The following is a 26,426-nucleotide window of genomic DNA, read 5'->3' as shown; positions in this document are numbered from 1 at the left end:
GTAGAACCATATCTGCTCTGTAAAAGCTGCCTCGGCGGCTATCAACAACCGGGCTGAATCCCTGAGAGAGAAAGATGAGAGGTGATTATCAATGCATAACAGTTAATGTGTGTACATGCTGAGTTGGGTGACATTGTGTGAGAGGGCAAGAAACAAGGGACAATGAGTAGGTGTGTGTGTGTGTGTGTGTGTGTGTGTATACCTGCTGTGGCCGTTCTCAGCAGCTGCATGGATGGGAAGCTGTGGAAAGCCGATGTTACAGGGCAGGTTTGGGTCGGCACCGTGCTTCAGCAGAGTTCCACACAGCCCTCATGCCCCTGCTGTGATGCAATTAGCAGTGGCGTCCGACTCCGACCCGTCGCCAGGCCTACAACATGTATACAACATTTATGCAACATGCAAACAACATTTTCACAGCTAACATACAAAAACATTTAGACGGAAAAACAATTCTCAAAGCACACACACACACATAGAGCTGTGTACCTGCATCAATGAGGATCTGGACACACTGCTGATGTCCTTTAGCTGCAGCAAATAACAGGGGTGTGACCACGTAGTCCTTGTCAAACACATCCAGATCACATCCACCCACCAGGACACGCACTATGTCACTGTGACCCTGAGGAGAGAGTTGGAATAAGGGAGAAGAACTGCGTGTTTGAGTGTCTGTCTGTTTACCTTAAGAGCAGCCTGATGAAGGCATGTTCTCTTGGAGCCATAGTGTCTTGTGTATGTTCTGTTGACCTCTGCCCCTTCCCAGACCAGCAACTCCACCATCTCTGTGTGTCCAATGTCTACAGCTACACAGACCATTGGTTGTAAAACTTCTAATAAGGTCCATTAAGTCCTTCTGTTGTGTCTGTGTTACCTGCGTATAGAGGGCAGGACATTGAGATACCGTCAGCTGGCTTGTTGGGGTCAGCGTCTGTTTCAAGGAGGAGTTGGACCACATCCAGGTGTCCATGCTGTGCAGCCGTGTACAGCGCCGACCGACCCGCATCTGTCAGAGTGTTCACGTAGGCAAGGCAACCAAGGGAGGAACTTGCTGCACCGAGCCAATGGAAACAGGATCCACTTTAGACTATTGAGATGCACTTTTTAGGTGCCAAGTAGGCTTGGGAGGTATACCGTATACCGGGGTATGTGGGAAAAAGCCACGGGATAGTTTTTCAATACCATCAAAACTATTTATTTGAAGTTCATTAATACATTTTAATATTTTTAGCTACTTTTTAAGTAAATACCTGCAGTCAACTTGTGCAATACATTAGGAGATAAAGAAGATCAAGTTCTTCATACCTGTCACAATGTTTCATTATGAAGCTTACCGGTAGTCCCCAGTCACCTGTCAAAATGTTTCATTATGAAGCTTACCGGTAGTCCCCAGTCACCTGTCACAATGTTTCATTATGAAGCTTACCGGTAGTCCCCAGTCACCTGTCACAATGTTTCATTATGAAGCTTACCGGTAGTCCCCAGTCACCTGTCACAATGTTTCATTATGAAGCTTACCGGTAGTCCCCAGTCACCTGTCAAAATGTTTCATTATGAAGCTTACCGGTAGTCCCCAGCCACCTGTCACAATGTTTCATTATGAAGCTTACCGGTAGTCCCCAGCCACCTGTCACAATGTTTCATTATGAAGCTTACCGGTAGTCCCCAGCCACCTGTCACAATGTTTCATTATGAAGCTTACCGGTAGTCCCCAGTCACCTGTCACAATGTTTCATTATGAAGCTTACCGGTAGTCCCCAGTCACCTGTCACAATGTTTCATTATGAAGCTTACCGGTAGTCCCCATTCACCTGTCACAATGTTGCATTATGAAGCTTACCGGTAGTCCCCAGTCACCTGTCACAATGTTTCATTATGAAGCTTACCGGTAGTCCCCAGTCACCTGTCACAATGTTTCATTATGAAGCTTACCGGTAGTCCCCAGTCACCTGTCACAATGTTTCATTATGAAGCTTACCGGTAGTCCCCAGTCACCTGCCACAATGTTTCATTATGAAGCTTACCGGTAGTCCCCAGTCACCTGTCACAATGTTTCATTATGAAGCTTACCGGTAGTCCCCAGTCACCTGTCACAATGTTTCATTATGAAGCTTACCGGTAGTCCCCAGCCACCTGTCACAATGTTTCATTATGAAGCTTACCGGTAGTCCCCAGCCACCTGTCACAATGTTTCATTATGAAGCTTACCGGTAGTCCCCAGCCACCTGTCACAATGTTTCATTATGAAGCTTACCGGTAGTCCCAATTCACCTGTCACAATGTTTCATTATGAAGCTTACCGGTAGTCCCCAGTCAACTGTCACACTGTTTCATTATGAAGCTTACCGGTAGTCCCCAGTCACCTGTCACAATGTTTCATTATGAAGCTTACCGGTAGCCCCCAGCCACCTGTCACAATGTTTCATTATGAAGCTTACCGGTAGTCCCCAGCCACCTGTCACAATGTTTCATTATGAAGCTTACCGGTAGTCCCCAACCACCTGTCACAATGTTTCATTATGAAGCTTACCGGTAGTCCCCAGTCACCTGTCACAATGTTTCATTATGAAGCTTACCGGTAGTCCCCAGTCACCTGTCACAATGTTTCATTATGAAGCTTACCGGTAGTCCCCAGTCACCTGTCACAATGTTTCATTATGAAGCTTATCGGTAGTCCCCAGTCACCTGTCACAATGTTTCATTATGAAGCTTACCGGTAGTCCCCAGTCACCTGTCACAATGTTTCATTATGAAGCTTACCGGTAGTCCCCAGTCACCTGTCACAATGTTTCATTATGAAGCTTACCGGTAGTCCCCAGTCACCTGTCACAATGTTTCATTATGAAGCTTACCGGTAGTCCCCAGTCACCTGTCACAATGTTTCATTATGAAGCTTACCGGTAGTCCCCAGCCACCTGTCACAATGTTTCATTATGAAGCTTACTGGTAGTCCCCAGCCACCTGTCACAATGTTTCATTATGAAGCTTACCGGTAGTCCCCAGCCACCTGTCACAATGTTTCATTATGAAGCTTACCGGTAGTCCCCATTCACCTGTCACAATGTTTCATTATGAAGCTTACCGGTAGTCCCCAGTCACCTGTCACACTGTTTCATTATGAAGCTTACCGGTAGTCCCCAGTCACCTGTCACAATGTTTCATTATGAAGCTTACCGGTAGTCCCCAGCCACCTGTCACAATGTTTCATTATGAAGCTTACCGGTAGTCCCCATTCACCTGTCACAATGTTTCATTATGAAGCTTACCGGTAGTCCCCATTCACCTGTCACAATGTTGCATTATGAAGCTTACCGGTAGTCCCCAGTCACCTGTCACAATGTTTCATTATGAAGCTTACCGGTAGTCCCCAGTCACCTGTCACAATGTTTCATTATGAAGCTTACCGGTAGTCCCCAGTCACCTGTCACAATGTTTCATTATGAAGCTTACCGGTAGTCCCCAGTCACCTGTCACAATGTTTCATTATGAAGCTTACCGGTAGTCCCCAGTCACCTGCCACAATGTTTCATTATGAAGCTTACCGGTAGTCCCCAGTCACCTGTCACAATGTTTCATTATGAAGCTTACCGGTAGTCCCCAGTCACCTGTCACAATGTTTCATTATGAAGCTTACCGGTAGTCCCCAGCCACCTGTCACAATGTTTCATTATGAAGCTTACCGGTAGTCCCCAGCCACCTGTCACAATGTTTCATTATGAAGCTTACCGGTAGTCCCCAGCCACCTGTCACAATGTTTCATTATGAAGCTTACCGGTAGTCCCAATTCACCTGTCACAATGTTTCATTATGAAGCTTACCGGTAGTCCCCAGTCAACTGTCACACTGTTTCATTATGAAGCTTACCGGTAGTCCCCAGTCACCTGTCACAATGTTTCATTATGAAGCTTACCGGTAGTCCCCAGCCACCTGTCACAATGTTTCATTATGAAGCTTACCGGTAGTCCCCAGCCACCTGTCACAATGTTTCATTATGAAGCTTACCGGTAGTCCCCAAGCACCTGTCACCATGTTTCATTATGAAGCTTACCGGTAGTCCCCAGTCACCTGTCACAATGTTTCATTATGAAGCTTACCGGTAGTCCCCAGTCACCTGTCACAATGTTTCATTATGAAGCTTACCGGTAGTCCCCAGTCACCTGTCACAATGTTTCATTATGAAGCTTATCGGTAGTCCCCAGTCACCTGTCACAATGTTTCATTATGAAGCTTACCGGTAGTCCCCAGTCACCTGTCACAATGTTTCATTATGAAGCTTACCGGTAGTCCCCAGTCACCTGTCACAATGTTTCATTATGAAGCTTACCGGTAGTCCCCAGTCACCTGTCACAATGTTTCATTATGAAGCTTACCGGTAGTCCCCAGTCACCTGTCACAATGTTTCATTATGAAGCTTACCGGTAGTCCCCAGCCACCTGTCACAATGTTTCATTATGAAGCTTACTGGTAGTCCCCAGCCACCTGTCACAATGTTTCATTATGAAGCTTACCGGTAGTCCCCATTCACCTGTCACAATGTTTCATTATGAAGCTTATCGGTAGTCCCCAGTCACCTGTCACAATGTTTCATTATGAAGCTTACCGGTAGTCCCCAGTCACCTGTCACAATGTTTCATTATGAAGCTTACCGGTAGTCCCCAGTCACCTGTCACAATGTTTCATTATGAAGCTTACCGGTAGTCCCCAGTCACCTGTCACAATGTTTCATTATGAAGCTTACCGGTAGTCCCCAGTCACCTGTCACAATGTTTCATTATGAAGCTTACCGGTAGTCCCCAGCCACCTGTCACAATGTTTCATTATGAAGCTTACCGGTAGTCCCCAGCCACCTGTCACAATGTTTCATTATGAAGCTTACCGGTAGTCCCCATTCACCTGTCACAATGTTTCATTATGAAGCTTACCGGTAGTCCCCAGTCACCTGTCACACTGTTTCATTATGAAGCTTACCGGTAGTCCCCAGTCACCTGTCACAATGTTTCATTATGAAGCTTACCGGTAGTCCCCAGCCACCTGTCACAATGTTTCATTATGAAGCTTACCGGTAGTCCCCATTCACCTGTCACAATGTTTCATTATGAAGCTTACCGGTAGTCCCCATTCACCTGTCACAATGTTGCATTATGAAGCTTACCGGTAGTCCCCAGTCACCTGTCACAATGTTTCATTATGAAGCTTACCGGTAGTCCCCAGTCACCTGTCACAATGTTTCATTATGAAGCTTACCGGTAGTCCCCAGTCACCTGTCACAATGTTTCATTATGAAGCTTACCGGTAGTCCCCAGTCACCTGTCACAATGTTTCATTATGAAGCTTACCGGTAGTCCCCAGTCACCTGCCACAATGTTTCATTATGAAGCTTACCGGTAGTCCCCAGTCACCTGTCACAATGTTTCATTATGAAGCTTACCGGTAGTCCCCAGTCACCTGTCACAATGTTTCATTATGAATCTTACCGGTAGTCCCCAGCCACCTGTCACAATGTTTCATTATGAAGCTTACCGGTAGTCCCCAGCCACCTGTCACAATGTTTCATTATGAAGCTTACCGGTAGTCCCCAGCCACCTGTCACAATGTTTCATTATGAAGCTTACCGGTAGTCCCCATTCACCTGTCACAATGTTTCATTATGAAGCTTACCGGTAGTCCCCAGTCACCTGTCACACTGTTTCATTATGAAGCTTACCGGTAGTCCCCAGTCACCTGTCACAATGTTTCATTATGAAGCTTACCGGTAGTCCCCAGCCACCTGTCACAATGTTTCATTATGAAGCTTACCGGTAGTCCCCAGCCACCTGTCACAATGTTTCATTATGAAGCTTACCGGTAGTCCCCAACCACCTGTCACAATGTTTCATTATGAAGCTTACCGGTAGTCCCCAGTCACCTGTCACAATGTTTCATTATGAAGCTTACCGGTAGTCCCCAGTCACCTGTCACAATGTTTCATTATGAAGCTTACCGGTAGTCCCCAGTCACCTGTCACAATGTTTCATTATGAAGCTTATCGGTAGTCCCCAGTCACCTGTCACAATGTTTCATTATGAAGCTTACCGGTAGTCCCCAGTCACCTGTCACAATGTTTCATTATGAAGCTTACCGGTAGTCCCCAGTCACCTGTCACAATGTTTCATTATGAAGCTTACCGGTAGTCCCCAGTCACCTGTCACAATGTTTCATTATGAAGCTTACCGGTAGTCCCCAGTCACCTGTCACAATGTTTCATTATGAAGCTTACCGGTAGTCCCCAGCCACCTGTCACAATGTTTCATTATGAAGCTTACTGGTAGTCCCCAGCCACCTGTCACAATGTTTCATTATGAAACTTACCGGTAGTCCCCAGCCACCTGTCACAATGTTTCATTATGAAGCTTACCGGTAGTCCCCATTCACCTGTCACAATGTTTCATTATGAAGCTTACCGGTAGTCCCCAGTCACCTGTCACACTGTTTCATTATGAAGCTTACCGGTAGTCCCCAGTCACCTGTCACAATGTTTCATTATGAAGCTTACCGGTAGTCCCCAGCCACCTGTCACAATGTTTCATTATGAAGCTTACCGGTAGTCCCCAGCCACCTGTCACAATGTTTCATTATGAAGCTTACCGGTAGTCCCCAGCCACCTGTCACAATGTTTCATTATGAAGCTTACCGGTAGTCCCCAGTCACCTGTCACAATGTTTCATTATGAAGCTTACCGGTAGTCCCCAGTCACCTTTCACAATGTTTCATTATGAAGCTTACCGGTAGTCCCCAGTCACCTGTCACAATGTTTCATTATGAAGCTTACCGGTAGTCCCCAGTCACCTGTCACAATGTTTCATTATGAAGCTTACCGGTAGTCCCCAGTCACCTGTCACAATGTTTCATTATGAAGCTTACCGGTAGTCCCCAGTCACCTGTCACAATGTTTCATTATGAAGCTTACCGGTAGTCCCCAGCCACCTGTCACAATGTTTCATTATGAAGCTTACCGGTAGTCCCCAGTCACCTGTCAAAATGTTTCATTATGAAGCTTACCGGTAGTCCCCAGTCACCTGTCACAATGTTTCATTATGAAGCTTACCGGTAGTCCCCAGTCACCTGTCACAATGTTTCATTATGAAGCTTACCAGTAGTCCCCAGTCACCTGTCACAATGTTTCATTATGAAGCTTACCGGTAGTCCCCAGTCACCTGTCACAATGTTTCATTATGAAGCTTACCGGTAGTCCCCAGTCACCTGTCACAATGTTTCATTATGAAGCTTACCGGTAGTCCCCAGTCACCTGTCACAATGTTTCATTATGAAGCTTACCGGTAGTCCCCAGTCACCTGTCACAATGTTTCATTATGAAGCTTACCGGTAGTCCCCAGCCACCTGTCACAATGTTTCATTATGAAGCTTACCGGTAGTCCCCAGTCACCTGTCACAATGTTTCATTATGAAGCTTACCGGTAGTCCCCAGTCACCTGTCACAATGTTTCATTATGAAGCTTACCGGTAGTCCCCAGTCACCTGTCACAATGTTTCATTATGAAGCTTACCGGTAGTCCCCAGTCACCTGTCACATGTTCCAGCAGCATAGCAGCATGTTCCAGCAGCATGTGCCATCAGCATAGCAGCATGTACCAGCAGCATAGCAGCATGTTCCAGCAGCATAGCAGCATGTTCCAGCAGCATAGCAGCATGTTCCAGCAGCATAGCAGCATGTGCCAGCAGCATAGCAGCATGTACCAGCAGCATAGCAGCATGTACCAGCAGCATAGCAGCATGTACCAGCAGCATATCAGCATGTTCCAGCAGCATAGCAGCATGTTCCAGCAGCATAGCAGCATGTTCCAGCAGCATAGCAGCATGTTCCAGCAGCATAGCAGCATGTTCCAGCAGCATGTTCCAGCAGCATAGCAGCATGTGCCAGCAGCATGTACCAGCAGCATAGCAGCATGTTCCAGCAGCATAGCAGCATGTTCCAGCAGCATGTTCCAGCAGCATAGCAGCATATTCCAGCAGCATATCAGCATGTTCCAGCAGCATAGCAGCATGTACCAGCAGCATAGCAGCATGTGCCAGCAGCATAGCAGCATGTTCCAGCAGCATAGCAGCATGTTCCAGCAGCATAGCAGCATGTACCAGCAGCATAGCAGCATGTTCCAGCAGCATAGCAGCATGTACCAGCAGCATAGCAGCATGTTCCAGCAGCATGTACCAGCAGCATAGCAGCATGTGCCAGCAGCATAGCAGCATGTGCCAGCAGCATAGCAGCATGTGCCAGCAGCATAGCAGCATGTTCCAGCAGCATAGCATCATGTGCCAGCAGCATAGCAGCATGTGCCAGCAGCATGTTCCAGCAGCATAGCAGCATGTGCCAGCAGCATAGCAGCATGTGCCAGCATCATGTGCCATCAGCATAGCAACATGTGCCAGCAGCATAGCAGCATGTGCCAGCAGCATGTGCCAGCAGCATAGCAGCATGTGCCAGCAGCATGTACCAGCAGCATAGCAGCATGTGCCAGCAGCATAGCAGCATGTGCCAGCATCATGTGCCAACAGCATAGCAGCATGTGCCAGCAGCATAGCAGCATGTGCCAGCATCATGTGCCAACAGCATAGCAGCATGTGCCAGCAGCATGCCACCCTGCATCCCACTGCTGGCTTGCCTCTAAAGCTAAGCTGGGTTGGTCCTGGTCAGTCCCTGGATGGGAGACCAGATGCTGCTGGCTTGCCTCTGAAGCTAAGCTGGGTTGGTCCTGGTCGGTCCCTGGATGGGAGACCAGATGCTGCTGGATGTGGTGTTGGAGGGCCAGTAGGAGGCACTCTTTCCTCTGGTCTGAAAAAATATATAATATCCCAAAGCCCCAGGGCAGTGATTGGGGACATTGCCCTGTGTAGGGTGCCGTCTTTCGGATGGGATGTTAAACAGGTGTCCTGACTTTGTGGTCACTAAAGATCCCATGGCATTTATTGTAAGAGTAGGGGTGTTAACCCCCGGTGTCCTGGCTAAATTCCCAACCTGGCCATCATGGCCACCTAATCAACCCCAGCTTCCAATTGGCTCATTCATCCCCCCTCCTCTCCCCTGTATCTATTCCCCAGGTCGTTGCTGTAAATGAGAATGTGTTCTCAGTCAACTTACCTTGTAAAATAAAATCTAATTACAGTATAGAATTCACAACTAAATGTTTGCCAACTAGATATCTAATAACTATTAATTTAACGGTCTAAAATGAAGGGTTCCAGTTTAGGGAAATCTTAACGCTACAGCATACAATGACATTCTAGACGATTCTGTGCTTCCAACTTTGTGGCAACAGTTTGGGGAAGGCCTTTTCCTGTTTCAGCATGACAATGCCCCCGTGCACAAAGCGAGGTCCATACAGAAATGGTTTGTTGAGATCGGTGTGGAAGAACTTGACTGGCCTGCACAGAGCCCTGACCTCAACCCCATCGAACACCTTTGGGATGAATTGGAACGCCGACTGCGAGTCAGGCCTAATCGTCCAACATCAGTGCCCGACCTCACTAATACTCTTGTGGCTGAATGGAAGCAAGTCCCTGCAGCAATGTTTCAACATCTAGTGGAAAGCCTTCCCAGAAGAGTGGAGGCTGTTATAGCAGAAAAGGGGAAACCAACTCCATATAAATGCCCATGATTTTGGAATGAGATGTTCGACAAGCAGGTGTCCACATACTTTTGGTCATGTAGTGTAAGTGGTTAGCTTCCTCCAAAACCAAGCATTCGCTTGGCAACAGTAGAGAATCTCCTCCTGGATCAAGAGCCTTGCTGTCTAATATTTGTTTTGTGCGTGCAGAAAACTGAGTAGCATTTTTTAGTTACTAGTATAGTTTAGATCTGAGACTGTAAAATGTTCGCAAAGCGCTCGTTAGCATTTAGTTAGCGTTCTCTATGTGATTTTTAATGTACTTGTACGTTGCTAACCATCGGATTACTGAGTATCAGTGGGGTTTATTGGGAGGGAATGGCCGGCAGGGATGTAGCTCAGTTGGTAGAGCATGGTGTTTGCAATGCCAGGGTTGTGGGTTTGATTCCCAAGGGGGGCCAGTATGTAAAAATATTGTATGCACTCACAAACTTTAAGTCGCTCTGGATTAGAGCGTCTGCTAAATGACGTAAATGTAAATGTAAATGGGTTTAAAAACAGCACCCCTTGTGTTCAGTGCCGGTATTACCGAATAACCCTGTGTGGCACAAGGTAGGTATGGAAATCTGGATGTGTATTGCCCACCAACTGGACGGGTTGAAAACCAAAACAAGGTAAAAAGAAAATCCATGTGATAGGGAAACTAACTTAATCCACCCAAATAAAAATAGTACATTGACAAAACAAAACTCCCACTTCTTCCTTCTTTCTAATCTCAACATCTCCCTTCTCAGGCTCAATGGCCTGGTACGGCTTGTTGCTTCCCTACACACTCCGTTTGCGTCCTCTTATTGGTCTAAAATGGAGAACTCTGCCCATTCAGCGAGCAGATGGTGGGTGGCGTTGACCAATCAGGAGTCAATCGTGATTCGGCTGGGGGGTGCGGTTCAACGTGGTTTTTATATGGTCTGGTAATCTGGTTTCTAACGTTATAATTTGTTAGCAGAATAACATTTGTGAAAATAGTCAACACTTTATTTTCCCTATCCATATTACCATAAAATATTCAACCCAAAAGATGTCGTGACTCATGAGTCATGTTACACAATGCAGAATTGCAGGAAATTTGCTTCAAAACAACAAACATTTCCTAAAACCAAGTTTTGATGGTATATTTAACATATCTCAATGAACAATATTTAAAATAGGCCTAAATGCAGGCTCCGGTCAGCATTTTTGGCTCCAACCTATACTAAGCCACATTTCCCACACATCTGTTTCATATTAGGTCTTTCGCAATAGCTAATGTAAGTCAGTGGACCAATTCTCATTCCCGACAATGGGCTCAAATATGGGGTATTTAGTTTGCTTGTGTCAGCAAGAACATTACTGTTATTCTCCATGCTTCTTATATCATTCCACTTCTTCCCCGTTGCCAGGGCAACTAACCGCTTATTTGTAGTCTGATATGCCTAGTTGTTTTTCATTTAATTTTATTGTAAAGCAATTCAAAATATATAATATAGAAAAACAAACAGAGTACACAACAGAGTATCCAAACATGACAAACAACAGTCAGGGGAATACAGATGAAACATTATGTAAACACCTTGTCAAAATTACATTCAAAGTTTTGTTTGCTTTTTTGTTATGAGAAGAAGAAATGTTGTTTATATATTGTTAAATTTCAGAGGTTTTTGACGCATACATTTACATTTATGAATATGGAATTGAGCTAAAATAAAAATATGGTTGATTAAGAAGAAAGGCTTTGCTATACTTTTAAAACCAAATATCACATTTTCAAGCAGAAGGGAAACATGTGCATGTATATGATCTAAAACAAATCTCCAGATATCTTGCCACAGCTTCCAGGGATAAGAGCAATACCAAACTAAATGTGAAGCAGTCTGCGGTTGATCATTACAGAGGGTACAAGAAACATCAATGTACTGTATGTTAATATTTAGATAATGTTTAGTAGGGTAGCACTTGTGGATTCATTTATATGAAACGTCTTTAATCTTATTAGTTAAAAGAGACCAAACATTTTCCCAATGAATATTTCTAAAAAAGGCCATTCCAGAAAGACATGACACATGGAACTGAAACAACACATTGAAATAAGGCACGCATTTTCCTAGTTTGGATATGCGTAGTTTGCCTGGCTACCCAAGCTCCTTGCCCCGGCCAAAAGCTACGCCATGCCCACGGACGTTAGTTCCTTCTCCGCAATGAAGTATGTAGCGAACATAGAGCAGCGGAAGAATTCAGTTTGAGCTGTCAGACAACCTAGTTGTGCGTTTGAAAATAAGTAATGAGGCTATGCATTTTTATAGGCATTAACATTTTTGTAGGCAATTGAATGTTTTATGTCCTGGTTGAAGTCATAAAAAATTAGAGAAGGATACATTTAAATGCCCCTTGCCTCAAGTATCTTGTTTTGTCCTTGCATCCTGAATACACCTGAATTGTGTTTTAATTCCACCCTGGCCATAGGCCTAAGCCTCCCAGGACTCCTCAGAATTGACCAATTAACAACTGCTTTTACATAAAAGCATGCACCTTCTTAACTGTTAACAATTCGACCCCTGTGTTACCAATATAACAAATCTCCTACATAAAACACCTGTACAACCAATGCAATGATGGCACTTACGGCAATTAACTATCAACAATATCCAAAGCAGTATCGGAAAACACACTAACATTAGACTTATAACGGCAGTACAGTAGAATCCTGCTGTAAACGTATACCCATTCATGTTATTGTCTACAATAATAGTCCTCAGACGATGATTACTCTTCTGACGATGATTACGCTCATAACACCTGAGTGGGCGGGTGCAGTGTCCAGATGTACATTTCAAGCATTCTGATTGGTTGGGAATAGAGGTGAACTTATGTGTGAGTGACACATAGATAGGTTGAGTAGCCAAACTAACGTGACTGAGGGGGAAAGTTACCCTATCTGCACTGACCCTACACACACTCACTAGACTACACTACCAGTCAAAAGTTTGGACACACCTATTCATTCAAGGGTTTTTCTTTATTTTTACAATGTAGAATAATAGTGAAGACATCAAAACCATGAAATAACACATATGGAATCATGTAGTAACCAAAATAGTGTTAAACAAATCAAAATATATTTTATATTTGAGATTCTTCAAAAAGCCACCATTTGCCTTGATGACAGCTTTGCACACTCTTGGCATTTCAAATCTCAAATATATTTTGATTTAACACTTTTTTGGTTACTACATGATTCCATATATGTTATTTCAGAGTTTTGATGTCTTCACTATTATTCTACAATGTAGAAAATAGTAAAAATAAAGAAAAAACCCTTGAATGAGTAGGTGTGTCCAAACTTTTGACTGGTACTGTATATATACACACTATATACACACTCACTACATTGACACTCCCACACAAAACCCACACACACTCACATACACTATATATGCACACATCTTCCCTGGGTAGGCGTCTCACATCCTCAGCTTGAGGATGACGATGGCCAGGATGACGAAGAAAGTGTTCCAGCCCAGGGTGACAGCGAAGCCTCGCCACACAATCATCCTGGAGAGACCCCAGCCTGAGGGAGAGACGAGAGAGACAGAGACAGAGACAGAGAGAGAGAGAGAGACAGAGAGACAGAGAGACAGAGAGACAGAGAGACAGAGAGAGAGAGAGAGAGAGAGAGAGAGAGAGAGAGAGAGAGACAGACAGAGAGAGAGAGAGAGAGGAGAGAGGAGAGAGGAGAGAGAGACAGAGACAGAGACAGAGACAGAGACAGAGACAGAGACAGAGACAGAGAGAGAGAGAGAGAGAGAGAGAGAGAGAGTGTGTGTATCAGTTTGACATGGAGGCTCAGGCCCTACTGTGGTGGGAAGAGGAGACAGAGACAGACAGAGACAGACAGAGACAGACAGAGACAGACAGAGACAGACAGAGAGAGACAGAGACAGACAGAGACACTGGAAGTCAAGTGTGTATGTGTGTGTGTGTGTGACTACTGGCATTGTGAATCATTTAGAACACTTTGCTGCTGATCCCAGACGAATCAGGTGTCTAAAGTATCAAGTAACACGTGTGTGTGTGTGTGTGTGTGTGTGTGTGTGTGTGTTTAGGGAGACACATAGGGCCTGATGTCACAACTCGGTGCAGACAGGATATAAGCTTCAGTGTTGTGTAACTAATTGCTATTGGATAACGTGTGTGTGTTGTGTGTGTGTTGTGTGAGTGTGTGTTACCTCTGTACATGATGCATCGTAGGGCTTCAGAAGCGTAGGTCTGGGGCAGGGCCAGACTGATGTAACGTAGTGGATAGGGAATGCACTCCACAGGCCAGATTATACCTGTAGGGAGAGGAGGAAACAGAGTGGCTTAGAGAAAGACAGTCTTAGAGAAAGAGAGAGTCTTAGAGAAAGAGAGAGTCTTAGAGAAAGAGAGAGCGTCTTAGAGAAAGAGAGAGCATCTTAGAGAAAGAGAGAGCGTCTTAGAGAAAGAGAGAGTCTTAGAAAAAGAGAGTTAGAGAAAGAGAAAGTCTTAGAGAAAGAGAGAGCGTCTTAGAGAAAGAGAGAGCGTCTTAGAGAAAGAGAGAGAGTCTTAGAGAAAGAGAGAGAGTCTTAGAGAAAGAGAGAGAGTTAGAGAAAGAGAGAGAGTTAGAGAAAGAGAAAGTCTTAGAGAAAGAGAGAGCGACTTAGAGAAAGAGAGAGCATCTTAGAGAAAGAGAGAGTGAGATGTGTGTGTGCTGTTCTCCTTTGTGAGACTGTGAGATCTCAGAAGACAGAGACATATCCTAAACTGATCTGCTTTGGCAACACGTATTTCCTTCCAAGAAAGTGTTATTTTCAGAAAGAGTAATTGAACTGAACTGAATAAGATTGAATTCAACTTTATTGAGAGAACATGGAAGACACTATTGTAGTTTGGCATAGTTACGGAAAATCAAACCCCCCAAAACTTAACACTAACTATGAGATTGAGGTAAAAGACAGTGTGTGTGTGTGTGAGTGTGTGACGTACCACTGACGATAAGATTGGGGTAGAATATACCAAGGGCAGCTTGGGTTGCGTTCTGTTCATCATCGATGGCGGATGAGATGACCAGACCAAAGGAAGTGCCTGTTACACCCTGCAGCACGATCAGAGCAATCACCAACACCAGGTTCCCCTCGTTAGGAATCTGGAGAGAGGTGGAGGAGGGAGGGAGAGGGGAGGGAGGAGGGAGGGAGAGGGGAGGGAGGGAGAGGTGGAGGAGGGAGGGAGAGGTGGAGGAGGGAGGGAGGGAGAGGTGGAGGAGGGAGGGAGAGGTGGAGGAGGGAGGGAGAGGTGGAGGAGGGAGGGAGGGAGGGAGGGAGAAGGAAGGCGAGAGAGAGAGAGGACAGGAGTTGAGGATATGTGGCAGAGGAGGAGAAAGACAGTATAAAGTGAGAGAAAGAAAGACAGAAAAGGAGGGATGGTAAAAAAGAGGAAGTAAAGGTGAAAGAGCATGTCATGGTATACAATTATATAGTGTGTGTTGCATAACGTCCTGAGTCTTTCTATTGTCATAGTACAGAGACCTGGGGGTGGGTGTCCGTCTATCTATCTGGCTCCACTGACAACGTGTAGAAATAGACTGCATGGAGAGGGCACATGGACGCTCGGTTGCCACAGCAAGCAAAGGCTGTTGTCGTGGTGATTCCATAGTGATCCTTAAATACGGTGTGTGTGTTTGCTGATAAAGACGGATGGTGTCTACGTGTGTGTGTGTCACCTTGAAGACAAGCAGCATTAGGAGCAGTAGTAGAAAGATCTGGACGCTGATGATAATCAACTGGGAGATGAGATACGCCAGCACGGTCTCCATTGAACTCACACCTGGAGAGAGAGAGAGAGAGAGAGAGAGAGAGAGAGAGAGAGAGAGAGAGAGAGAGAGAGAGAGAGAGAGAGAGAGAGAGAGAGAGAGAGAGAGAGAGAGAGAGAGAGAGAGAGAGAGAGAGAGAGAGAGAGAGAGAGAGAGAGAGAGAGAGAGAGAGAGAGAGAGAGAGAGAGAGAGAGAGAGAGAGAGAACGGTTAGGAAGTACATAGAGGATAAGAAGCTAATGTTTTTACTGTCTTCATAATGTGGGGCCCATTGTGATTTAGCTAAATAGTCAATTAATGTACAGAGCCTATCTGCACTGAGCCTATCTGCACTGAGCCTATCTGCACTGAGCCTTTCTGCACTGAGCCTAAACACACTCACTAGACTATACTGTATATATACACTCACTATACTGTATATATACACACTCACTAGACTATACTGTATATACACACTCACTAGACTATACTGTATATACACACTCACTATACTGTATATATACACACTCACTAGACTATACTGTATATATACACTCACTAGACTATACTGTATATATACACACTCACTAGACTATACTGTATATACACACACTCACTAGACTATACTGTATATATACACACTCACTAGACTATACTGTATATACACACTCACTAGACTATACTGTATATATACACTCACTAGACTATACTGTATATATACACACTCACTAGACTATACTGTATATATATACACTCACTAGACTATAGTGTATATATACACACTCACTAGACTATACTGTATATATACACACTCACTAGACTATACTGTATATACACACTCACTAGACTATACTGTATATACACACTCACTAGACTATAGTGTATATATACACACACTAGACTATACTGTATATACACACTCACTAGTCTATACTGTATATATACACTCACTAGACTATACTGTATATATACACTCACTAGACTATACTGTATATATACACACTCACTAGACTATACTGTATATACACACACTCACTAGACTATACTGTATATATACACACTCACTAGACTATACTGTATATACACACTCACTAGACTATAGTGTATATATACACACACTAGACTATACTGTATATATACACACTCACTAGACTATACTGTATATACACACTCACTAGACTATAGTGTATATATACACACACTAGACTATACTGTATATATACACACTCACTAGACTATACTGTATATACACACTCACTAGACTATACTGTATATATACACACTCACTAGACTATACTGTATATATACACTCACTAGACTATACTGTATATACACACTCACTAGACTATACTGTATATATATACACTCACTAGACTATACTGTATATATACACTCACTAGACTATACTGTATATACACACTCACTAGACTATACTGTATATATACACACTCACTAGACTATACTGTATATACACACTCACTAGACTATACTGTATATATACACTCACTAGACTATACTGTATATACACACTCACTAGACTATACTGTATATATACACTCACTAGACTATACTGTATATATACACACTCACTAGACTATACTGTATATATACACTCACTAGACTATACTGTATATATACACTCACTAGACTATACTGTATATACACACTCACTAGACTATACTGTATATATACACACTCACTAGACTATACTGTATATACACACTCACTAGACTATACTGTATATATACACTCACTAGACTATACTGTATATATACACTCACTAGACTATACTGTATATACACACTCACTAGACTATACTGTATATATACACTCACTAGACTATACTGTATATATACACTCACTAGACTATACTGTATATACACACTCACTAGACTATACTGTATATATATACACTCACTAGACTATACTGTATATATACACTCACTAGACTATACTGTATATACACACTCACTAGACTATACTGTATATATACACACTCACTAGACTATACTGTATATACACACTCACTAGACTATACTGTATATATACACTCACTAGACTATACTGTATATATACACTCACTAGACTATACTGTATATATACACACTCACTAGACTATACTGTATATATACACACTCACTAGACTATACTGTATATACACACTCACTAGACTATACTGTATATACACACACTCACTAGACTATACTGTATATACACACACTCACTAGACTATACTGTATATATATACACACTCACTAGACTATACTGTATATATACACACTCACTAGACTATACTGTATATATACACTCACTAGACTATACTGTATATACACACTCACTAGACTATACTGTATATATACACTCACTAGACTATACTGTATATATATACACTCACTAGACTATACTGTATATATATACACTCACTAGACTATACTGTATATACACACTCACTAGACTATACTGTATATACACACTCACTAGACTATACTGTATATATACACTCACTAGACTATACTGTATATATACACACTCACTAGACTATACTGTATATATACACTCACTAGACTATACTGTATATACACTCACTAGACTATACTGTATATATACAGTGGGGAAAAAAAGTATTTAGTCAGCCAACAATTGTGCAAGTTCTCCCACTTAAAAAGATGAGAGAGGCCTGTAATTTTCATCATAGGTACACGTCAACTATGACAGACAAATTGAGGAAAAAAATCCAGAAAATCACATTGTAGGATTTTTTATGAATTTATTTGCAAATTATGGTGGAAAATAAGTATTTGGTCACCTACAAACAAGCAAGATTTCTGGCGGTCACAGACCTGTAACTTCTTCTTTAAGAGGCTCCTCTGTCCTCCACTCGTTACCTGTATTAATGGCACCTGTTTGAACTTGCTATCAGTATAAAAGACACCTGTCCACAACCTCAAACAGTCACACTCCAAACTCCACTATGGCCAAGACCAAAGAGCTGTCAAAGGACACCAGAAACAAAATTGTAGACCTGCACGAGCCTGGGAAGACTGAATCTGCAATAGGTAAGCAGCTTGGTTTGAAGAAATCAACTGTGGGAGCAATTATTAGAAAATGGAAGACATAAAAGACCACTGATAATCTCCCTCGATCTGGGGCTCCACGCAAGATCTCACCCCGTGGGGTCAAAATGATCACAAGAACGGTGAGCAAAAATCCCAGAACCACACGGGGGGACCTAGTGAATGACCTGCAGAGAGCTGGGACCAAAGTAACAAAGCCTACCATCAGTAACACACTACGCCGCCAGGGACTCAAATCCTGCAGTGCAAGACGTGTCCCCCTGCTTAAGCCAGTACATGTCCAGGCCCGTCTGAAGTTTGCAAGAGTGCATTTGGATGATCCAGAAGAGGATTGGGAGAATGTCATATGGTCAGATGAAACCAAAATAGAACTTTTTGGTAAAAACTCAACTCGTCGTGTTTGGAGGACAAAGAATGCTGAGTTGCATCCAAAGAACACCATACCTACTGTGAAGCATGAGGGTGGAAACATCATGCTTTGGGGCTGTTTTTCTGCAAAGGGACCAGGACGACTGATCCGTGTAAAGGAAAGAATGAATGGGGCCATGTATCGTGAGATTTTGAGTGAAAACCTCCTTCCATCAGCAAGGGCATTGGAGATGAAACGTGGCTGGGTCTTTCAGCATGACAATGATCCCAAACACACCGCCCGGGCAACGAAGGAGTGGCTTCGTAAGAAGCATTTCAAGGTCCTGGAGTGGCCTAGCCAGTCTCCAGATCTCAACCCCATAGAAAATCTTTGGAGGGAGTTGAAAGTCTGTGTTGCCCAGCGACAGCCCCAAAACATCACTGCTCTAGAGGAGATCTGCATGCAGGAATGGGCCAAAATACCAGCAACAGTGTGTGAAAACCTTGTGAAGACTTACAGAAAACGTTTGACCTGTGTCATTGCCAACAAAGGGTATATAACAAAGTATTGAGAAACTTTTGTTATTGACCAAATACTTATTTTCCACCATAATTTGCAAATAAATTCATAAAAAATCCTACAATGTGATTTTCTGGATTTTTTTCCCTCATTTTGTCTGTCATAGTTGACGTGTACCTATGATGAAAATTACAGGCCTCTCTCATCTTTTTAAGTGGGAGAACTTGCACAATTGGTGGCTGACTAAATACTTTTTTTCCCCACTGTACACACTCACTAGACTATACTGTATATACACACTCACTAGACTATACTGTATATATACACACTCACTAGACTATACTGTATATACACACTCACTAGACTATCCTGTATATATACACACTGACTAGACTATACTGTATATATACACTCACTAGACTATACTGTATATACACACTGACTAGACTATACTGTATATATACACTCACTAGACTATACTGTATATACACACTCACTAGACTATACTGTATATATACACACTGACTAGACTATACTGTATATATACACTCACTAGACTATACTGTATATATACACACTCACTAGACTATACTGTATATATATACACTCACTAGACTATACTGTATATATACACTCACTAGACTATACTGTATATACACACACTCACTAGACTATACTGTATATATACACTCACTAGACTATACTGTATATACACACACTCACTAGACTATACTGTATATATACACTCACTAGACTATACTGTATATACACACTCACTAGACTATACTGTATATATACACACTCACTAGACAATACTGTATATATACACACTCACTAGACTATACTGTATATATACACACTCACTAGACTATACTGTATATACACACTCACTAGACTATACTGTATATATACACACTCACTAGACAATACTGTATATATACACACTCACTAGACTATACTGTATATATACATACTCACTAGACTATACTGTATATATATACACTCACTAGACTATACTGTATATATACACTCACTAGACTATACTGTATATATACACTCACTAGACTATACTGTATATATACACTCACTAGACTATACTGTATATATATACACTCACTAGACTATACTGTATATATACACTCACTAGACTATACTGTATATACACACACTCACTAGACTATACTGTATATATACACTCACTAGACTATACTGTATATATACACACTCACTAGACTATACTGTATATATACACTCACTAGACTATACTGTATATACACACACTCACTAGACTATACTGTATATATACACTCACTAGACTATACTGTATATATACACTCACTAGACTATACTGTATATACACACTCACTAGACTATACTGTATATATACACACTCACTAGACTATACTGTATATATACACTCACTAGACTATACTGTATATATACACACTCACTAGACTATACTGTATATATACACACTCACTAGACAATACTGTATATATACACACTCACTAGACTATACTGTATATATACACACTCACTAGACTATACTGTATATACACACTCACTAGACTATACTGTATATATACACACTCACTAGACAATACTGTATATATACACACTCACTAGACTATACTGTATATATACATACTCACTAGACTATACTGTATATATATACACTCACTAGACTATACTGTATATATACACTCACTAGACTATACTGTATATATACACTCACTAGACTATACTGTATATATACACTCACTAGACTATACTGTATATATATACACTCACTAGACTATACTGTATATATACACTCACTAGACTATACTGTATATACACACACTCACTAGACTATACTGTATATATACACTCACTAGACTATACTGTATATATACACACTCACTAGACTATACTGTATATATACACTCACTAGACTATACTGTATATACACACACTCACTAGACTATACTGTATATATACACTCACTAGACTATACTGTATATATACACTCACTAGACTATACTGTATATACACACTCACTAGACTATACTGTATATATACACACTCACTAGACTATACTGTATATATACACTCACTAGACTATACTGTATATATACACACTCACTAGACTATACTGTATATATACACACTCACTAGACTATACTGTATATATACACTCACTAGACTATACTGTATATATACACACTCACTAGACTATACTGTATATATACACTCACTAGACTATACTGTATATACACACTCACTAGACTATACTGTATATACACACTCACTAGACTATACTGTATATATACACACTCACTAGACTATACTGTATATATACACTCACTAGACTATACTGTATATAAACACACTCACTAGACTATACTGTATATATACACACTCACTAGACTATACTGTATATATATAAATACACTCACTAGACTATACTGTATATATACACACTCACTAGACTATACTGTATATATACACACTCACTAGACTATACTGTATATATATATATACACTCACTAGACTATACTGTATATATACACACTCACTAGACTATACTGTATATATACACACTCACTAGACTATACTGTATATATACACACTCACTAGACTATACTGTATATATACACACTCACTAGACTATACTGTATATATACACACTCACTAGACTATACTGTATATATATATACACTCACTAGACTATACTGTATATACACACTCACTAGACTATACTGTATATATACACTCACTAGACTATACTGTATATATACACTCACTAGACTATACTGTATATATACACACTCACTAGACTATACTGTATATATACACTCACTAGACTATACTGTATATATACACACTCACTAGACTATACTGTATATATACACTCACTAGACTATACTGTATATATACACACTCACTAGACTATACTGTATATATACACTCACTAGACTATACTGTATATATACACACTCACTAGACTATACTGTATATATACACTCACTAGACTATACTGTATATATACACACACTCACTAGACTATACTGTATATATACACACTCACTAGACTATACTGTATATACACACTCACTAGACTATACTGTATATATACACTCACTAGACTATACTGTATATATACACTCACTAGACTATACTGTATATAAACACTCATTAGACTATACTGTATATAAACACACTCACTAGACTATACTGTATATATACACTCACTAGACTATACTGTATATATACACTGACTAGACTATACTGTATATACACACTCACTAGACTATACTGTATATATACACACTCACTAGACTATACTGTATATACACACTCATTAGACTATACTGTATATAAACACACTCACTAGACTATACTGTATATATACACTCACTAGACTATACTGTATATATACACTGACTAGACTATACTGTATATACACACTCACTAGACTATACTGTATATATACACACTCACTAGACTATACTTTATATACACACTCACTAGACTATACTGTATATATACACTCACTAGACTATACTGTATATACACACTCACTAGACTATACTGTATATACACACTCACTAGACTATACTGTATATACACACTCACTAGACTATACTGTATATACACACTCACTAGACTATACTGTATATATACACTCACTAGACTATACTGTATATAAACACACTCACTAGACTATACTGTATATATACACTCACTAGACTATACTGTATATATACACACACTAGACTATACTGTATATATACACACTCACTAGACTATACTGTATATATACACTCACTAGACTATACTGTATATATACACACTCACTAGACTATACTGTATATATACACACTCACTAGACTATACTGTATATATACACACTCACTAGACTATACTGTATATATACACTCACTAGACTATACTGTATATAAACACACTCACTAGACTATACTGTATATATACACTCACTAGACTATACTGTATATATACACACACTAGACTATACTGTATATATACACACTCACTAGACTATACTGTATATATACACTCACTAGACTATACTGTATATATACACACTCACTAGACTATACTGTATATATACACACTCACTAGACTATACTTTATATACACACTCACTAGACTATACTTTATATACACACTCACTAGACTATACTGTATATATACACACTCACTAGACTATACTGTATATATACACTCACTAGACTATACTGTATATATACACTCACTAGACTATACTGTATATATACACTCACTAGACTATACTGTATATATACACACTCACTAGACTATACTGTATATATACACTCACTAGACTATACTGTATATATATACACTCACTAGACTATACTGTATATATACACACTCACTAGACTATACTGTATATATATACACTCACTAGACTATACTGTATATATATACACTCACTAGACTATACTGTATATATACACACTCACTAGACTATACTGTATATATACACACTCACTAGACTATACTGTATATACACACTCACTAGACTATACTGTATATACACACTCACTAGACTATACTGTATATACACACTCACTAGACTATACTGTATATATACACACTCACTAGACTATACTGTATATATACACTCACTAGACTATACTGTATATCCACACTCACTAGACTATACTGTATATACACACTCACTAGACTATACTGTATATATACACTCACTAGACTATACTGTATATATACACACTCACTAGACTATACTGTATATACACACTCACTAGACTATACTGTATATATACACTCACTAGACTATACTGTATATATACACTCACTAGACTATACTGTATATATACACACTCACTAGACTATACTGTATATATATACACTCACTAGACTATACTGTATATATATATATACACTCACTAGACTATACTGTATATACACACTCACTAGACTATACTGTATATATACACTCACTAGACTATACTGTATATACACACTCACTAGACTATACTGTATATATACACTCACTAGACTATACTGTATATATACACACTCACTAGACTATACTGTATATACACACTCACTAGACTATACTGTATATACACACTCACTAGACTATACTGTATATATACACTCACTAGACTATACTGTATATATACACTCACTAGACTATACTGTATATATACACACTCACTAGACTATACTGTATATATACACACTAGACTATACTGTATATATACACTCACTAGACTATACTGTATATATACACACTAGACTATACTGTATATATACACTCACTAGACTATACTGTATATATATACACTCACTAGACTATACTGTATATATACACACTAGACTATACTGTATATATACACACTCACTAGACTATACTGTATATATACACTCACTAGACTATACTGTATATATACACTCACTAGACTATACTGTATATATACACACTCACTAGACTATACTGTATATATACACACTAGACTATACTGTATATATACACTCACTAGACTATACTGTATATATACACACTAGACTATACTGTATATATACACTCACTAGACTATACTGTATATATATACACTCACTAGACTATACTGTATATATACACACACTAGACTATACTGTATATATACACACTCACTAGACTATACTGTATATATACACTCACTAGACTATACTGTATATATACACTCACTAGACTATACTGTATATATACACACTCACTAGACTATACTGTATATATACACACTAGACTATACTGTATATATACACTCACTAGACTATACTGTATATATACACTCACTAGACTATACTGTATATATACACTCACTAGACTATACTGTTTATATACACACTCATTAGACTATACTGTATATATACACTCACTAGACTATACTGTATATATACACTCACTAGACTATACTGTATATATACACACTCACTAGACTATACTGTATATATACACTCACTAGACTATACTGTATATATACACTCACTAGACTATACTGTATATATACACTCACTAGACTATACTGTATATATACACTCACTAGACTTTAATATAATAATATAATAATATAATATGCCATTTAGCAGACGCTTTTATCCAAAGCGACTTACAGTCATGCGTGCATAAATTCTTTTGTGTATGGGTGGTCCCGGGGATCGAACCCACTACCTTGGCGTTACAAGCGCCGTGCTCTACCAGCTGAGGTACATATACACACTCACTAGACTATACTGTATATACACACTCACTAGACTATACTGTATATATACACTCACTAGACTATACTGTATATAAACACACTCACTAGACTATACTGTATATATACACTCACTAGACTATACTGTATATATATATATACACACTCACTAGACTATACTGTATATATATATACACACTCACTAGACTATACTGTTTATATACACTCACTAGACTATACTGTATATATATATATACACACTCACTAGACTATACTGTATATATACACACTCACTAGACTATACTGTATATATACACTCACTAGACTATACTGTATATATACACTCACTAGACTATACTGTATATATACACACTCACTAGACTATACTGTATATACACACTCACTAGACTATACTGTATATATATACACTCACTAGACTATACTGTATATATATACACTCACTAGACTATACTGTATATATACACTCACTAGACTATACTGTATATATATACACTCACTAGACTATACTGTATATATACACTCACTAGACTATACTGTATATATACACACTCATTAGACTATACTGTATATATACACACACTAGACTATACTGTATATATATACACACTCACTAGACTATACTGTATATACACACTCATTAGACTATACTGTATATATACACACACTCACTAGACTATACTGTATATACACACTCACTAGACTATACTGTATATATATACACTCACTAGACTATACTGTATATACACACTCACTAGACTATACTGTATATATACACTCACTAGACTATACTGTATAT

The 26,426-nt window shown here is 40.2% G+C and overlaps 1 pseudogene across 1 annotated transcript in view; it reads right to left on the bottom strand.

Annotated features, from left to right (window-relative positions):
* Positions 1 to 13,093: 13,093 nt before the first annotated feature.
* Positions 13,094 to 26,426, bottom strand: part of LOC311118520 (ABC transporter G family member 23-like) — a 55,430-nt pseudogene continuing 42,097 nt past the window's right edge. Inside the window, exons 17-20 of the transcript in view lie at positions 15,367 to 15,470; positions 14,634 to 14,793; positions 13,859 to 13,963; positions 13,094 to 13,200 (exon numbers count right to left, since the gene is read on the bottom strand). The product of the transcript in view is annotated as an ABC transporter G family member 23-like (transcript). The remainder of the gene's footprint in view (positions 13,201 to 13,858; positions 13,964 to 14,633; positions 14,794 to 15,366; positions 15,471 to 26,426) is intronic.

Source organism: Coregonus lavaretus (genome assembly GCF_964263955.1).
Source record: "Coregonus lavaretus genome assembly, contig: HAP1_SCAFFOLD_231, whole genome shotgun sequence".
NCBI lineage: Eukaryota > Metazoa > Chordata > Actinopteri > Salmoniformes > Salmonidae > Coregonus > Coregonus lavaretus.
This window is presented reverse-complemented; position numbering and strand designations above follow the sequence as displayed.